Source organism: Eubalaena glacialis, chromosome 10 (genome assembly GCF_028564815.1).
Source record: "Eubalaena glacialis isolate mEubGla1 chromosome 10, mEubGla1.1.hap2.+ XY, whole genome shotgun sequence".
Lineage (NCBI taxonomy): Eukaryota > Metazoa > Chordata > Mammalia > Artiodactyla > Balaenidae > Eubalaena > Eubalaena glacialis.
The window spans coordinates 110,968,702-110,977,653 of record NC_083725.1 but is presented as its reverse complement, the minus strand read 5'-3'; the positions used below and the strand labels follow the sequence as shown (position 1 = coordinate 110,977,653).

General features: G+C 43.3%; 1 long non-coding RNA gene across 1 annotated transcript; it reads left to right on the top strand.

The window, feature by feature from the left end:
- The first annotated feature begins 4,171 nt into the window (after positions 1–4,171).
- Positions 4,172–7,324, top strand: LOC133099633 (uncharacterized). Its single transcript, XR_009702357.1, has 4 exons — positions 4,172–4,254; positions 5,156–5,240; positions 6,236–6,394; positions 6,855–7,324. It is a non-coding gene; the product is annotated as an uncharacterized LOC133099633 (long non-coding RNA).
- The last annotated feature ends 1,628 nt before the right edge of the window (positions 7,325–8,952 follow it).

Sequence of the window (8,952 nt, the reverse complement as noted above, 5' to 3'; positions counted from 1 at the left end):
TGCATTTTGGGGCTCCACCCGGCAGGTGGCGATGTGGTACCAGGAAACGGCCTCTCTGCGAGTTCAGGCCCCCTTCCGGTCTTTAAGAAAAGCCCCGAATTCGCTTTCTCCTTTTGGGATTCTGTGTTATTTTTTTTGCTGGAATATACAGACGGGACAGGGAAATAGTTTGGGGAAAATCTACACATTCCACTTGAAGCAGTTCCTAAACAGGAGAAATCCCCTCTGGTGCTTATGAGATGGGAGTGGAGGCATATATGGCATCAATTCCACAACACCGTACATTGAGTCCATTCAAAGGGTCTCATCCACAAGTTCACGTCATTTCTTTCCTCACCTCAAATCTTGCTTAAACCCCATCGACTGAATTAGGTACCTTTCCTCCTATAGAAGCACAATATAAATCAGGGGTTACAACAAAAGCTGCCATCTAGGGGGCCCAGGGAAGTCCAGGGTGTTGGAGAAAGGCCAGCTAGGGTTGAAAAGGGAGGATAGTGGAGGTAGGAGAGAGAAAACTTGATTGTCAGTCTCTTTTCCTCCTTTGGCCCCTTGCTCCAGGGTCATTGCCCAAGTCCAGTGCTAGTTCCTTTCCCATGTACCTCTCAGTGTCTGGTGAGAACCAAGTTCAGGGGCTTCTTTCTCCCTCCACACACACTGCCTCAGCTCCATCCCTCAGGCCTTGGTGCCTTTGACCGCTTGCTCCTGTGCCCAGAATCTTTTCCTCTTCCAGGGCAAGAAAGTGACTTGGGTGCCTGACTAGCACAATGACTGACACATGAATATGTTAACTTTCCTTTTCCTTCTTGGTAATGGTACTAATATTTTGGATCCAAAAAAACCCAAAAAAGGAACAAAAGGTAATATAAAGCTACTCTGGGCATCCATACAGACTCTCAAAAAGTATCCCTTCGGCCTGATGCTTTCAGAAATGTCATACACCCCAATGGAACACTGTAATGGATTTCTGACTAGTTAAAAGATTCTTGGGCAGATATAGACACTTTCAAAAGGGGACTGGGGTAGTAGTACATGGTTATCAGCTCACTGGATCATGGAGTAGGACAGAGAAAAACAGAACTATGTTGGTCTTGGCTTTTCTAGATACGGGGATGTTCTAGTTAGAACCGGATAAAAGAAAAATTAAAGGTTTTTAACTTGCAGTCTCAAATGTTTACCATTTCTCAGCCTTCTTGTTGAAAAATTCAAGGAGCATTTTAGACTCAGGAAAGGAGATGACGGTTTGATATGATAACAGAGCCCAGTTAGTAGAAAGAGACCTGAATTAATGTCAGTAAACTTAAGTCCAAGTCTTCGTTCCACTTCTGCCTTAAGCAACAACTCACTCTTCTCTCTCCTCGTCAAAAAATTGAGGATAATAAAATCCTCCCTGCTTGCCTAACAAGGTTATGGTAAGAACAAATATTAAAAAAAATTGTTTTATAAACTGTAAAGCATTATACAAATGTAGGTTACTATTGTTATTGAATAGATCAGCCATGTTTGGGATGGTGTATATTTTCATGCTATGAAATAGCATTCATTTTGTTTTCATTCCATAGTTTACTGTAATATGTTACATTTGATTTTTTGGTTGTTGTTCAGGAAATGTTACAATAGCCTTTTATTAAAGGCTGCTTTGATATGGCCAAGATTCTTACTAAAACACCTCCCTACCACCAACCTACTAAAATAAGAAGAATAAAATAGACGAGACAGATTTTAACTTTTTTACTATTCCCTACATACAGTGAGGTCATTTCTTGGCAGGAAAAACTTTGAAGCCCAGTGTCAAGAATGGCTAAGTCTAATACTGGTATATTCCGTAAATCGTATTTACAAACATACCTTATAAAAGCAGTGCTCAGTATTTGTCTTACTCTTTTTATCTGAGTCCTTCTGTGACTTGGGCTTCTCAGAGCTCATGATGGCTTGAAGATGAATAGACAATTCAGCTGAAACACTAATTTCAAAAAGGGTCAAGTTATAGCAGTGTCTTCATGGCTATCATTAATTGTACAGAGAGTAAGATTAACAGGGACCCCCTAACCCACCTTTCAACTCCACCCTCACTTTCCTTAGAGATGTTAATTTAGCATGTAGACAGTTTATCCACTAATTATAATGATCTGAACAATAACATCTCCTTTTTATAGAGCAGTATATCAAACACTTTACAAAAATTATCTCTAATTGCCAATGCCCACATATATATCATGTAGATATATCTTCATTTTGCAGATGGAGAAAGTGTAACTCAGAGAAAATAGGTGACCTGCCCAAGCCCAGAGCTACAAAGCAGAGATGGAATTCAAATGCAGGTATAAATACCCTACAGATGGATTTTCAGTTGGAGAATTCAAAAGTGTGTTCTAGATACACTGATGTTAAAATCTGGCCTCCATTTAAGATGAAGATGATACCGAGATGGTATAATTATAGGGAAACAGATGGGAAGAGAATTGTGTAGTACCATGAAGGCAAAATAAACGTAAAGTGAGAGTCCGCCTGGGAAGTTAGTGAGAAACTTTTGTTGCAGCTTTAGTTTTTAGTTTAAAGAGGGATTCTGTATTATTTTTCCCCATCTATCTTCCCTCTGATGTCTCCCCAGAAGGGAATGAACAATGTAAATAAAATAGTGAAATCTTCAATAGTGATATATACCACTAGAATGAAGGCCATGGAGGGTAGCAGCCATCTGTCTTCAGAATTCCATCATCTAACCCAAAGCCTGGCCCAGGGCAAGCCTTCAGCAAAGATGTATTCAATGAATGAATGAAGTGTGCATGTGAGGAACTATGCCCTGTTCTAACTGCTTTTCATAAACTACCTCATATAATTCTTACAACCCTGTGAGACAGGTATTATTAGTCCCACTTCACTAATAAAGCCTTTGAACCCCCAGACAGATCAAACTATTTACTCAAGGTCACAAAGCCCCAGAGAGTATATTTTTGGTGACTTTTGATTATGAACATTTTCAAATAGAAAAAAAAGAGAATAGCATAATGAGCCTCCATATACTTGTAACATAGGGTAATGTGCTCATTTTATTTGCAAATTTACATCATCTTCTTATTTTACTACATTATTTTACAGTTAGAGACATCATGACATTTTAACCCTAATTACCACTTTCCATCTGAAAAATGTTGGACTTTTTCTTATATCATCACAATACTAATTTATTCAGACCAAGATCCAATTGAGGCACATAAGTTGTCTTTAATTATTATGTCTTTTGAGCTCTTCTATTCTAGAAAAAGCAATGATTTGTTGAAGAGAACAGAGAAATTGTAGAATGTTCACCTCCTGGGTTACTTCTTCACCTTGTTGTTTAGTTTAAGTTCTAGCCCCTGCATTTCTGGTCAAGAAGAAGTTATCTAAAGACTATGCTGGGGCTTCCCTGGTGGCGCAGTGGTTGAGAATCTGCCTGCCAATGTAGGGGACACGGGTTCGAGCCCTGGTCTGGGAAGATCCCACATGCCGCGGAGCAACTAAGCCTGTGAGCCACAACTACTGAGCCTGCGCGTCTGGAGCTTGTGCTCTGCAACCGCGATAGTGAGAGGCCCCCCGCTTGCCGCAACTAGAGAAAGCCCTCGCACAGAAACGAAGACCCAACACAGCCAAAAATAAATGGATAAATAAATAAATAATAAAAATAAGGAATTCCTTAAAAAAAAAAAAAGCGTATGTCGCTTTATAAAAAAAAAAAAGACTATGCTTATCCACTTGACTATTTCACAATGGAGCAGGAGCGCTGGCTTCGTCATTTACTGGGAATGAGCTACTTAGGAAGCTCACTTCAGCCTCTCTGAGACTTAGTTTTCTGTTTGTAAAATGAGAAATGATTCTCTCCCATCTCTCTCTCCTCCCTTTCCCCTCCCTCTTCCCTCTTCTCCTCCCTCCTTGGCCCCCTTCTTTCTCTTTCTCCTTCTCCCTCCTCTCCCACTCCTCTCCCCCCTCCTCTCTCCCGCTCCCTCTCTCTTTTTCTCTCTCTCTCTCCCCCCTCCTCCCTCCTCTTCTTTCTCCTTTGCCCTCCTCTCTCTCTCTCTCTCTCTCTCTGTCTCCCTCCCTCTCTCTCTGTCTCCCTCCCTCCCTCCTTCCTTCCTTCCCTCTCCCCTCTTTCTACGCCTCCTCCTACCCCTCCCTTTTCCTTTTCTCTCTGCCCCCCTCCTCCCCTCCCTCTTCCCTACCCCCCTTCTCACTCTTCCCCGGCTCGGGTTCCCCAGAGCTGAGCCTGGCCATCGTCGAGAGGTAGGAATCAGATCGCGGCTGACCCTAGGCTTCGTCCAAGCCCACCACCCCGCTCCCACCGGCACGGAGCATGACACGAAGCAGCCCCTGAAATAAAAACCCTGCTCCTACTTGGGTCCCCCAGGTGGGGGCCGCTGTCTGGCGCAGGCCCTGGGGCCCCAGTCCCTTCCCCTCCCAGCCCCGGGGGCTGGCGCGCACCTGGCTCCCCAGTGCTCACCTGCTCCGCGGCGCGCCTCGCCCGCCGCCAGCGCCCCCCCGCCCCCCGAGGTCGCTCCTTATCTGGAGAAGCGAAGGCCTCCCAGCTCCGTCCAAGGCTGGCGGAAGAGAGTTCTCCCTCTTCTGCTCGGACAGCTTTAAAGGAGGGAGGTGGGGCTAAGGCTGCCTGACTTTCGGGAGATGCTGCTCAGCTTGTCCCTTTGGAGGCTTTCGCCTTCCTTTCCTCCTGGCTTCTTCCAGCCTTCTCTGGGTTCTTCTGTTCTTTGGATAACCGGGGAAGCGGGAACCTGACTGTTGAGGGCTTCCAGAGGGAAGCGTTTGAGGCCATGCTTGTTTCAGACGGTCCCTCCAGCCTGAAACAAAACCTTCTGAACTTCTTCGTCCCCGGGACCCGCTTGAGAAACAGATTTATCAGAGCCTATGCCTGTTCTCTTTCCTATGAGCTTTTCCTTTACACAAGTACAACGACATGTGACAAAGATAGAGACACGTTGTAGTATTGCTAATAAGGCAGATTTTCACCGAGTATAAGAGCTTTAAATATTTTGATCAGATAAGCAAAACGATCCCTAAAAACGTTTCTTTGCTCCCACGGACAAAATAAACTCATCACTTGGGGAATTCAACCAAGAGAAACTGGAGTTCAACTTAATATATGATTTACTTTCCCTACCTTTGATTGCAGAGTGCCCGGAGAGAAAGTTCAAGGGACCTCAGAGGAACACAAGGATTCTGAGTCAGAGGTGCTGGGCTGCAGGTGCAGAAACTGAGTAGGTCTTGCTGGGACCGCCAAGAATGTCAACTGTCGGCTCCTAGAAAGATCCCCAAAGCAACCTGTTGCTAAGACAAAGCTACGTCATTTGCTTATAGAAGTCATGGAGAGCAATTACTTGACAGAATTTTGTTTGTGTCTCAGAGGGAGGAGAGCAAGATTGGGTTATTTATTAAAGTTTTGAAGTCTGGTTTAAGTTGTGTCTTTAACGTAGAGGATTGATTAGGATAAGATAAGGGTTGGGTAACAGTTTAGGATGTGGATATAACAAGGCAAGGACATTGAGGCAAGGGTTCAAGAAGTCTTGGGATGTAAACTGTACTTTGAGCTTTTCTGTTGAAGAATGGTTGGGTCTTTGAGGAAGTTACTGGAATAAACAATGAAGATATTTGCAGCTTTCATGTCCCTGGGCAAAAGCTTGCTGGAATAGCAAATTTACGTTGATGAAAAGAGTGACTAGGTCATATAAATGTAGTCACACATAAATCTATGTGAATGTAGATGGCTTCAGTTCTCTCAATGGTGAACCTGCCTGTGAGAACATAATCAACATTTGTCACTTAGAGCATTTTATCCTGGAAAGAAGTTCACTCAGGAAAACACATTTGCCATGATTTGTTTGTTACATACAGAATTCAGAGAAAGAGTGATCTTAGGAAACATTTTTTATGAAGTTAATGTTGGGTCTTAGAAGACCCATCCATTTTTAAAATTAGACCGTGCTCTCCCCTTGGGCACTGCAAAAGAAATACACATCCTTTTACTTTATTCTGTTCTTTTTACGTTTCCAGGGACAGACCTCATTTCCCTTTTCAGAAACAACTGTAGCCAGGACTACGTTCCAGGTCCCCCACCAAACCTGAGGGTTTTCTCGAATTGTGTCCCAGCCAGTGAATTTCCCCCAAACTTCAGATCAGCCCCAGGATCAAAGGCGTAACTCAGGTAAGGGAAGAAGTGTCTTTTCCCCAACCAAGCTCCCACTCGTCTGCTCAGGTAACGTGGCGGGAACCTCCCTAATTCCGAGATCTGGGGAACTGCGCCTCTTGCCAATGGACAGAGAGATCTTGGAGTCCTGCTCTCATTGGATAACAGCTCTGCTACTGAGGAAGCCGATTGGCTGAGCTCTAGCCTAGGTGTGGAGCGAGAGAAAAGGTGAGTGTGGGCTGGTCCACCTCCCTCCCCAAGAGCCCTTTCTCTTGGTTAAGATCGTGCTTCGCTACTCCGTTGCTCACTGCCGACAGGGCCTGCTTCAGCTCTCTAAGTCCTGAACAGGGGAAAGAGTCCGGGAAGGAAGAGGGGTCCGGGGGTGGGGAGGAGAGGGGGGGATGGGGCTAGAGAGGACTCGGGAGCGGGAGGCCCTGATCGCGGGAGGAGGGGCCCCTGGGGAGGCCCTAGCCCCAAGAGCCAGACCCGGCTGCAGAAGGCAGAGTGGGCGGGCGGAAAAGGGGCTCCCGGGTGCCCGGCAGGCCCCGCCTGGAGATCGTGGCGACACTAGCCTGGCGTCTGCAGCGCGCAGCTGCACCTGCTCAGGCGCGCAGACGACACTGCGCGTGGGTGGGGAGGAGGGGGCTAGGGCGACTCGGGCACTTTCCAGGGGTGTCATTCCCAGCAGCTGGGACAGGACCCACGACAAGGACAATTAGGAAGAAGCCGCGAATGCAGGCGGAGTGAACAACCTCGTCACAAACCGATTCTCCAAACGTGCCTTCTCCATAAGTGCAGAAGTTTACCAACCGGAGGAGGGAAACATTATGAACTCCGGGACTGTGCATCTCAAAGCTGACAAAGATCTCGATCGGAAAGGGCTTGCAGAGGCAGCCTGCTGTTTTAAGAGTCTCCGTGGAGAGCAGGCATGCAAGTATTCCATGCTGTGCTCGGGAAGGGATCAGTGTCGCAACAGTGGCTACTTCTATGCAGTTTGACAGAGGAATATACGATGTATATAAAGTCACAGGGTTGAAAAGTGTGTTGGTAATTACAATACGTGTGGTGATTTGGGAGAACTGGCCTTAATGTGCATGCAATACACCTGAAGTGGCTAAAGTTCCTGCTTCCTCTTCTGTGGGTTCTCTGCTGTTTGGATAGAGGAACCTTTAAAAAGTCAAAAAAAAAAAAAAAAAAAAAAAGGCAACAACAACAACAAAAAACCCAGCATGTACAAAAGTTTCACCACTTACTATCATTCTCTGAATCATTGTAGGTTTCTACATCTCTGCAATTATCACCAGAGAATTAGTATCTGGCTGATATTTTTTTTTTCATTGTGGATTCTCAAGCAGCAAACATTTCAGTGACAAGTAAAAGGAGTAAAGAACACTAGGGTTGAAATTGCTGAAAAATCTGAGCTATCCTGGTGACTTCCAAACATTGAACAGCATCCTGCCATTCGATCTGACTTATTAATATTTGATAGGCTTTTGAGATATTGCCTGAAAATTAAGAAACGGATCTCAGAAACCTATGAAGAAGAGTGAAGTCATCCTTTTTGGAATAAACACAGGTATTGTTGAAGCCATTACATGTACAGTGAGAAGAACTATGATGGTAATAAATACAACTGAGTCCACTGAGAATGTGTTTGGGCAGATGTGAATGATTTTCTGTGGTTTTTCCCTCCCTCCCCCTTTTTTTTCCTTTTGCCTTTTGTATACTTCAATGTATAAACAAAGTGATTTAATAGACAATAGGCTTTAACACTTTCTAAGGCATGGATGTTAAGAATTCAACATACTCATAAATTTTGTTCACTGAAACATTAGTGCACAAGAAGATAATAAAACTTTACGATTACAGAGAGTATAAAATTTGTTCCTCTAATATCTATGCTACTAAACTTACTATGTAGTGAGATATCTATCATTTTTTCCTGAATCTTTATGTAATTTTGTACAATTTAAATAATCTATATATAAAAAACATTTCTGGCTTGGTAAATTAGGTGTTGGTTTATTGGGAAAAGGGTGTAAAGTAAGTAATTCTTAAACCTTAAATATATTTTCAATAAAATACATTTTGGCTTAAGGTAATAGGAATACAAACTTTTTTGGATGAATGATTACTGTCACATTTTTTTCATCATCCCTACATCTTTTCCATTTTCTTGATTTATATTATTGAAGTTCTTGATTTATATTATTGAAGTTCCTCACCTTAAAAATAAAAAAGTCTAAGATTGACATTTCTTTTTCTATAGCAGACTTTGGTTATTGTTTTTTTCTTCAAATTTCAGACCAAGTGAAGTCTTAATTTCAAAGTTACCAAATATAGCTAGTGAGACTTAAACCAAATAAAATTCACATTTTCAAGAGTACAAACCGAACAGTTCTTTTTTTTCAGAATATTTTATCTCTCTTTAATTTTTTGATTCTTACAAAGGAGTCATGTTTAAAATAAGCCCTACACCCCTGCAATCAACTATTTAGAGAATTTTTTAAAACATCTTTATTGGAGTATAATTCCTTTACAATATTGTGTTAGTTTCTGCTGTATAACAAAGTGAATCAGCTATATGTATACATATATCTCCATATCCCCTCCCACTTGTGTCTCCCTCCCACCCTCCCTATTCCACCTCTCTAGGTGGTCACAAAGCACCAAGCTGATCTCCCTGTGCTATGTGGCTGCTTCCCACCAGCTATCTGTTTTACATTTGGTAGTGTATATATGTCCATGCCACTCTCTCACTTTGTCCCAGCTTATCCTTCCCCCTC